Genomic DNA, 9,305 nt, shown 5'->3' with positions numbered 1-9,305 from the left:
GATAAACAGGCTTGGGGAGCAGGACATCATGGAGCACAGCCCCATACTGGCAGCATCCCAGCACCCCAGCACAGCAGCACATGGTATAAACAAAGAAATTACTCACTTGCAAGAAGCAATTTTTGGGGGAGGGACTGGCATGTTAATTAATTACTGCAGAGCAGGGGGCTAACAGCAAAATGAAAGGGGCAAGCACAATGCTGGGAAGTGTAACTGTGAAAGGGCTGCAGAGTTGCTGGAAGCAGCTCTGCCCTTCTCCACAGCAGATGGGAGCAGTGGCTGGAGAAGACAGTTATGTGTGGACATTGCCCTTTGGGCTGGTTGGAGAGGATCCAGATAAGGATGTCAGAGACCTGGAAAACATGACTGCAAGAAAACACAGCAAATGTGGGATTGTTTAATTGGTAGGAGGGAGTGAAGGTGGCTGCAGCAGCAGTCTGCTGGAATGTAAATGATTCCTGCAACAAGGAATCTGGCCATGCCAGATAACACAAATAGAATCAGGTTTAGATTATGACAGGGAAAATCAAGATAGGCAGTGGGAATAATCTTCCCAGTCATAAGAAGGAGGGGCTGGAGTCTGCATCGCTGAGGTTTCTGAGAGAGCTGGGTCCACAACAGCATGGTGTTACCTGGTATTAGCATTAGCTGGTCCCAAAGGCTCCCTTGTTTCCAGGATTTAACAATTTCTGGGCACAAACATATGGAAAATGCTTACAGCAGGGGCCTGGCTGTCTTTATGGCCTGTGAAGAAACAAAGGTAAAACTGGAGAAGAGATCTAAATGGTTAAATGGGTCTTTATGGGCCATGGGAGCACCATTGTCACCATCCCACAGAGCCACAGAGGTTGGTGCTGGGATATCAAACCAGCTTCCCCCAGGAACTGACAGATAGAGAAGTCATAGGAATAAAATGTTGGGGTAAAACGAAGCAGATGAAGCTCATGTGGGCAGCAGACCCCCTGCCATACTGGGTGCTCAATGGGAGCCTGGGGAAAGAGGAGCCTGGTGAGGAAACCTGTCTGGAAACAAAATCAGTTGGGGACAGTGAGAGGAAAATGTGCCAGGTGAGAAACAGTGTTTATAGAGACAAGGGCTGTGTAATTTGAATTTGTGAAATAATTTCTGTTGTCTCAGTCCAGGGGCAGTGATGGCTGATGGCTCTGCTTTAGTTGCATGCACTGGATGAGCAGAGCTCACGCAGAGATGGGTGATGGATGCTCAGGGACCTGGCTAATGAAAAGCAGCATGTTAAGCACCCTTCACTCACACTAATTGGAGGAGTGCTCAGAAGCACCTCTGAGTGAAACATAAACTTTAAGAGATTTAGAGATTTTAAAGGAGCTAAGATTTTAGTTAGAGATAAGCCTTACTAGAGTTAATTAAAATAAAGGGATTTTGTAAGTAGGCCTTGATGAAGTTAAGAGTTAGTAGTTAACTAATAATTGATTGCTTGCCAACACAATGTTTTGTTAGCTGGGTTTATAATGAAGAATATAGAAACTGACAAATAGCTTTTAGGAACATAAGACAATTGTGGGCCTCCTCTGTTCTGAAACCAATTGAAGGCAAGGAATGGGAGTTCTACCAAGGTTCATTTGTCATATTTACATTGAAAAGGTAGAAAGATCAGAATGAGGAAGACTTCATTTACTTCCACATTTTGGGACCCCTCCCCATGAAAGGGACCACAGACCCATTTCAAGGAACAAACTACGCATGCTTAATAGCTTTTGAAATGATTAGCATAGGAAGCGAGGAATGGGATGTACCAAAATTATGAACATGTATTTGTATTTTGGGTATTCAATACTTGTATGGATAAAAGGACTCTGTAATCATTTGAAAGGTGTGGTGTGTATTTGGGAGCTATCCCGCACGCTGCCCGGCGTCGCAATAAACATACACTTTCTAACTTTAAACTGTTAGAGAGTTTTTGTCCATCACAGTTGGATATTGGTGCTAGATCAATATCCATATTTCTTTAATAAATCATGAGCTGGCAGCTCTAAAGTAATAACGGCCACAAAACTCAAACAAAAAGTTAAGTCCAGGGGATGTTACTGGGAAACTGCTGGTGGTGGACCTTTCTCCACCCAGGTAAAGCTGCTGTGCACAAAGTGCCCTTGGGACTAGGTCTGACCAGATGAAGGTCATAGCTTTTGCCACCACAGCTCACCTTGGTAGCACCACGTGGGGTCCACAGGGCTGGTACAGCACAGGGCAGGAGGATGCAGAGCACCACAGCTGCCTGCTCAGCTGTCTTCCTCAGTCCAGGACTGCAGCTGCAGAAGAGCAGCAGTAAAAGAAGATTAGGTATAAATTCTTCATAGATTTAAAGTTTTATGTGTAATTTTTGCTCCTTGCCTGCAGGATAAGGTGGGCTGTGATACTGTGTTCTGGGGACAGCCCTGTGGCACAGCCTCCCATGGGGGGGGTCCTGTGGGGAAGGAGGCTCCCAAGTCCCTGTGTGAGCCATCACAATCTCACACCCATGCCGTGAGCAGGATGCAGTGTTGGACAGACCCCAGGTTTACAGCACCGACAAAGCACAGAGCTCATGTAGGGACAGAGTGAGCAACAGCCCTGCGCACAACACCCCACCTTCCGTGACATCAATTATCTGCAGCAGCAAAGCCCAGGAGACCACTTCATAATCCCAAATAATCCCACAGGAAAATTTACAACAACAATCAGATAATTTATCTGATAGAAGCTTTTGAGGACAAGGGAATTTCCTCAAACAACCACATCCACAGAAACTTCTGTCCTTGAACGAGGAGTTTCCAGCTGCAGCCTACCTTGCTAATTCCCTAGACCAAGGCCAAGGGAACACTGGGGTCTCCTGCATAGGCTGGAGATTGACTGTTTCTGCCATAGCTGGGCAGAGGGAACACAGGTAGGATAATCCCAGAGGCAACAAGCAAAACCAGGGCCAAGAGTCATCTGGGCTGGAGCACCTCCAATCCTATGCACAGTTTGGTCACCCCTTCAGCCGCCCATGGAGGAGCCTCCCAGTTCCTCGCTGTTGGCTCCACTGAAGGACACAGAAGTTTTCACAAGGATCAGGCCATGACGACCCTGGAGCTGGGGAGTCCTGTAGTGCCCCAAATGTGTCCAAGCATTTCACCTGGGTTTGGAGTGCTCTTCAGATCTCACACTGGACCTCACTCTGCCCTAATTCACTCTGCCACACCAGTCTGCAACATGTTGAATTCTGTCTTGATGACATGGTTAATTACTCATGGCTGCTCACAGGCTTCACAGTGGCTTTAAAATCTGATCCCTACCCTCCAGCTTCCTGCAGGCTCTGTGTTTCACAGGGGCAGAGGTGTGCTCCAACAGCAGAGAAGGGAAGGAGAAGTACTGCAGCATCAGAGGAACTCCCTCTCCTTCCTGCTGTGCTGGATCTGGCTGGAACTGTGGCTGAAGCTGGTGGAAAAGGACTGCAAGGGCTCCTATAGTTTGCATCACCAGAGGCATCTGGCTGTTGAACTCTGCTTCTTACCTGCTTTGCAGTGTGGCAGGAGCTGGGCTGGTATCCAGCCAGACCTGGTGGCTGGACCTACATGTCCCCCTTGACCAGGCAGCTTGAGGGTCACTGCCCACTATCAAGTGCTTCCAAGCAAATCCTCCCAAAAGCCCTTTGCAAATACAACTGATGCTGTCACTGCTGGTGTGCCTACAGCCTCCATCTCCATTTCCTGGCTCCTGTCTCTGAAATGGCCCTGACTCCTCCACTGCTGAAGTGGACCTATGACAGCCAAGGGACTTGTGCACAGGGAGAGCCACCAGCACAAGCAGCAGGGGTGCATCTGCTCTTGGGATGCAACAGCATGAGCAACAAGGGCTGGTAAATCTCCATGAAGCCTGTTTGCAGAGCCATGGCCAAGCCTTGCTGGGTGCTGGGTCACAAGTAGTTCTCCCTTTGTCTGGCACTGGGCCATGGGCCCATGGATGCCCAGCTTTAGAAAATATCCCCTCCAATGGTGTGAGATGGTGGATGCAGGCAGGGATGGGTTTGGCCAAAGCATTTTCCAAAGAAATTGACCTTCACTTCAAGCAGAGCAAATCTTTCCCAAATCAAATTACTTTTGTGATATTCCTGAATCACTTTAACAGGGTTTGTTTGAGCAGAGAGTCAGATACATTAGGTTTTGCTCTAAAGGACATGATTTTATGTGACCACTGGTAATTACTTCTCATCCCCCACTTTGAACCCCAGGCCAGAGACCACGTGCATCTCCAGACCCTGAAATGGTTCTGCACTATGCCTGGTTCCCAGACACAGGACTCCTGTACTGGGGTATGTGCACAAACCCTCTGGCCCACATGGAGGTAGCAGATGAGCAGAGGCTGAGCAGCTCAACAGCCCTGTCACACACAAAAACCAGTCTGAAGTGATAGATTGGAACTTTCTGATTGTGCCTGTGTATGGGGAGAGCATGCTCAAGGATGCTTGAGCTGACCTGACTGCCAGGTGCAGCATGCTGGGGCTGGCTGTGACCCTGGACATGGCCAGGACATGGTCTGTTCATGCTGATGACTCTAGCACAATAACTCCAGTGGTCTTGCCCATGTTTTTATCAGCACAAGCAATCTCTATTGAAATCTGCATCTAGAGAAGCATGCAGTAAAACCAGCACTGTGTGCTGGTGTAAATCTTAACATATCTCATTTATGGTCCATTCAGAAACTATTTTGTGTGTCCATTGTAAAGTCTGCAGGACAGCTTCTGGACAAACGTACTCTTCTGCCTCGCTTTACAAATGGATCATCGAAGACAGATGGGAGAACTGGAGCTCCTGGTCCTTAGTTCCTTCTCACCTTCATTTGGAAAACAAGGATAGATGTCAGACAGAGCACCTAGGTGGCAATGAGAACCAAGATTCCCCTCCAGCCTGGACCTGGTGCTGTGTGGCCATTCATTGTTATGGGAAGATGCCCAATAGAAAGGAGCTGAGGGATCCTTATGCTGGGACAAACGGCACAGCCTGGCAAGACTATTCTTTATGTAAAAGCTCCAGAGCTCCAACAAAGCTACCAGCTTGTAAGGAGACCACAGACAACCATCAGAGACAAACCAGCCTCCCCAGAACGGGGCAAGTGAAGGATGCTCTGAAATGTGCAAACATATGGAAGGTCCCAACAAGCCAGGGGTTGCTACATCAGCAGCTGAGACTAATTTACTGAGTTGGAAAAAACCCTGCATCCCTCTACCACAAGGTGCCTATGGCTAACAGCAGTTAGCTGCTTCTTTAATGGTGTCTTCAGCCAGCTTAAAAAACCTGTCCTGTTCCCAGGTGAGAGCTGGGATCACAGAGAACAGAGCACAGAGAAACCCTTATCTCCCTGGGTTTGTGTCACAGGGTGGGAGATCAGTCAGAGGGGATACCACACATTCAGCCTGCCCTTGCAGAAACCCAGCCTGCCCTGCAGGCATCTCTGGAGCATCCCTCTCTGTAAGGGAATGAGACTAATCTGGAAACGCCTGGCATTTCTTCAGCCTCGAGGGACTCTGCCCTTTCTGCTGCCAAAGGTGTCCCTGCAGCTGCCAGGGCCTGTCCCTGTGGTGGCAGCATACCCAGCACTGTGCTTGTGGATGCCCGAGGGTTGCCCAGACTTGCGTGTGCCAGCTGGGCACATGCACCCGCCTGGCCAAAGTGCTGCAGCCCCGAGGTTTGCCCAGGCAATCCATACTGCCGCTGCACCTTAAGCAGGGATTGGAAGTCTCAGGGGCTCCTGGCCAGGACATGCAGTGCCTTTGGTGCTGTCTGCAGGCACGGCACAGAGCTGCGGTGCCTCTCAACCCAGAGCTTCTGGGGGGAGGCTGCACCTTCTGCTGCAAAAGCTGAGCTTGAAAAAATCAGTGACATTTGTGAGTGGCATGTGGTGTTTGAGGTCCCCTGCCCCTGGTGGCAGCTCATCTCTTGCTGCTCCTCACAGAGCTGCAGGCAGGGACTGCCAGAGCAGAGTCACTGCACCAGTGAAACAGGGAACATGATACAGGTCACAACCACCCACTTGGGGATGGCTGGTGATGGCTGTGAGTAACCACCTCTGTTTGCATTTTGCTTTTCCTGATTCCAGGTAACGCTGGTTTCAAGGGAAGTACATAGTGGTAATGAGTTTCTCTTTCAGCGTGGGGGACACCTGTAAGTCAGGGCCACCGTGGATGCTTTGTGATGTGGTGGGCAGTAGCATCACACAGCACATTGCAGGTAAGGATGCAGGTAAGGATGTGTGCTGGTGCAGGGCTGGCTGAGCTCCCTGCAAGGAGGTAGGTTCCATCTGGGCAGTGAGGTATGGAAGTATCCTGAGCCCAGAGGAGTTTTCGCAGGGAAGACTGCCACAATTCCTATTTGTAAATGATAAAATGTCAGATTATTACCACTGCTACTACTACTACTACTATTATTTTTATTTCCTCAAATCAGAAGAGAGTTATCCCAAAGACTGTCTACAATGATGGGTGCTGGCAGCAATGCTGCGTTCCAGGTAATGCCTGACCCAGCTCTGCTCAGCTGCACTCTCAGGGGTTACAACCTGAGCCCAGGGGGATTTGGAAACAGTGAAACTCAGGATTTAATCTTGTTCTCCAGAGAGGCTGAGGGAGGGTCTAGTGCTGGCATCAAAGGATGCTGAGGTCACTCAAAAACAAAACTCATGCTGGCTTTGTGAGGGGATCAGGTGGGAAAGGCCACAGACTGGGGCTCCTTAGTCCTGTTTGGGGGTTGCAAGCACAATGAATTACTGACTCTGGAAGAGTTCTCTAAATCACCTTGTCCAAAACACAGCAATCTCACTCTGTAAATAATAAATAGATGTGGCCTGGATTAAGACTGAGCTGGCAGATGAGTTTCTGTTATAAAATCATACTTTTTTTTTTTTTTTTTTTTTTTTTTTTGTCCAGTATTGGAACCCACAAAATTGAGAAGCCAAGAGAGACATCAGTGATGGACACCAACAAGGTGGAGAATTTGTTTGTGCCTTGCTTTATTGGTTCCTAACCTCCAGCCAGCCCCTTTTACTTGTACAATGAGCCACTCCTTTTAAGACCAACTGAGCAAAAAGTGGTTGATCAGCGAATAAGGGGTTTTGGTTCCCTGGTCATAAAGCACTAATTAATTCCACATTAACAGGCATTCTTCACTCTGAGCTGAAGTGCTGCTCTGGAGATAGAGCGATACAGCACAGGATGATGTTGATTTGCCAAAGGTTGCCTGGTGCAGGATGAACACATCAGGTATAGGCAAGACTGGTGGCTAGAGAAGGAGCAGGCAGGACTAGGGAAAGGGGAAGGCACTGGAGAGGAATATTTCACATGTGCTGGCCCTCTATAAGCAGAAAGAATTTTAACATGTGAGATCACAGGAGTGTCCACCAGTACCATCCATGGGCAAGGAGGCAGACTGAGGGAGGAGAAAGGATGGAGGGTGGAGATGTGGGCTGAAGCAAGCAAGAAACGATAAAGAGGAATGATGTGGAGAAGGAAGACCTGCTTCCCTGGGAAGAACACAGTATACTGGTGTGGGGGACATGGAGGAGCCCAGGAATGGGGTTAATGTAACTTTGTGATGGAGCCATGTCCTTTGGCTGTCTTTAATCTACAAGTGTGCAGTGACAGATGCATGCAGAAGACACCAGCACTGCCCAGTGGTATTGCCCAGATCTCCATGACCAGTGGAAGAGCTCTACAGCTCTGGGGAGAGCATCTGGGGAAAGCCGGGAAGCATAGAGAGAACATGCTAGCCAGACAGCACAGGACATCAGTGCCAGCTGGTGTTGAACAGTCCAGGACTTCAGCACAGGGCTGTGCCGCTTCCCGAGGCCAGGCAAGCAGTATGGCTGCATATGGACTCCCCTGTACTCAGTTCACCAGTCTGAGTCTCAGCAGAGCTAATTATCTTCAGTAGTGTTTCTTTTGGTGCCACAGCACCTCTGCATCAGCAGGGAGGATGGAGCCAGCCCTGCTCCTCTTCCCCAGCTTTCCCACCTTCCCAGACAGAACAGCAAGCATGGCACTGCGGGCCACCAAAGCGAGAGTGCTGCTGGTCCAGCTGCAGGGTGCTGACGTGGAGGAGGGACTGTGGCTACTGCACAAAGCCCTCAACACTGTGTGACCAGGAGCAGGCATCCCAAGGAAGTCTGGTTGTGAGGAATTCCTATAGAAAACCCACCTCAGCGGGCTTGGCTCACCATTAACTGGTGCTGGACCCAAACCTCGCCAGTTGCTCCATGCCAGGTTTCTCCACGGAGAGGTGGGTCACCCAGCCCAAGCCCTGAGCCTGCTCCCAGCCCATCTCTTGGAGCACCCCTCTGGGGAGCGGCATTCCCTCCTTCTGGGCCTGCGGCCTCCGAGGCCGCTCCCGCGCTATTCTTCCATACTGGGCCGCCCGCGGGCGCTTCGCACCTCGAGGATTTCGGCGGGCCTGGACGGCAGCGCCTGCAGAGAGCGCGGAGCGGGCACGGGGCAGACGCAGCTGCACAGCAGGGCCGGGCGGGGCGGAGCGGGTCACGGCGGCACGGGCGGGTCGCGGGGCGGGGCTCGGGTCCCGTTCACATCCGGGCACCGCTCGGCGGGCGCGGACGTGGAGCACTAGGGCGGGGCGGCGGCGCGTGGGGGCGGTGGCGCGGCCAATCAGCGCCGCGCTCTCATCGGTGCAAACAGGAGCACAATGGAGCGAGCGGCGGGCGCGCTGCAGCCAAGCTTGGCGCGAGCGCCGCGCGGCTGACGGGCCGGCCCGCCAATGGGCTGCGGCGCGCGGCTCTGGGCAGCCAATGGGCGCGCTGCGGGGGCGGGCCCGAGCGAGGTTAGGGTGTCCTTGCTGGGTGCTGGGCTAAACTTCACCAAATAAAAGCTGTTTGTGTTGGGGCGGCTGCGGAGCCATTTTGGGTAAGTTCTGCCCTGAACTTTGGGTTCGCTCGCCTGGCGGGGCCGGGGCGGCGGTGGGGCTGCGCCAGGGCGGTGCTATGAATGAACGCGGCGGCGGCGGCCCGGGCCGCGGGGCGGGCGGGGGCCGGGGCGGCCGCCGGCCCTGTCATGGTTCCGGCCGCGGGGAGGGGCGGCGGTGCCCCCGGGTCCCTCCGCGCCGCCCTCCCCCGCCCCCCGGGCCGCGGCAGCGCGGGGGGGCCGCGGTCCGTCTCGCCGGCCTTGCCTTTCGCCCCCGACCGGGCCTCGCCGGCTCTGGGCCGGCAGCGTTGGGCCGGGCGCCCCCGGCAGCGGCGGCGGGTCCCGGGGCGTGCGGGGCCGGGGGCGGAGGCGGGGCGGGCTCCCCACGGTGCTGCGCCGAGGCTCCTCCCGG

The 9,305-nt window shown here is 52.5% G+C and overlaps 1 protein-coding gene across 8 annotated transcripts in view; it reads left to right on the top strand.

The window, feature by feature from the left end:
* Positions 1 to 8,143: 8,143 nt before the first annotated feature.
* Positions 8,144 to 9,305, top strand: part of CHD6 (chromodomain helicase DNA binding protein 6) — a 92,330-nt gene continuing 91,168 nt past the window's right edge. For all 8 annotated transcript variants that reach the window (XM_053993359.1, XM_053993354.1, XM_053993357.1 and 5 more), the window contains exon 1: positions 8,144 to 8,896. The gene's annotated coding sequence lies outside the window, so the exon portion shown is untranslated. The remainder of the gene's footprint in view (positions 8,897 to 9,305) is intronic.

The sequence above is a fragment of the Vidua macroura genome, chromosome 17, assembly GCF_024509145.1.
Source record: "Vidua macroura isolate BioBank_ID:100142 chromosome 17, ASM2450914v1, whole genome shotgun sequence".
In the NCBI taxonomy this organism is placed as follows: domain Eukaryota; kingdom Metazoa; phylum Chordata; class Aves; order Passeriformes; family Viduidae; genus Vidua; species Vidua macroura.
Note: the sequence above shows the minus strand (reverse complement) of the source record. Positions and strands in the feature narration are given on the sequence as shown.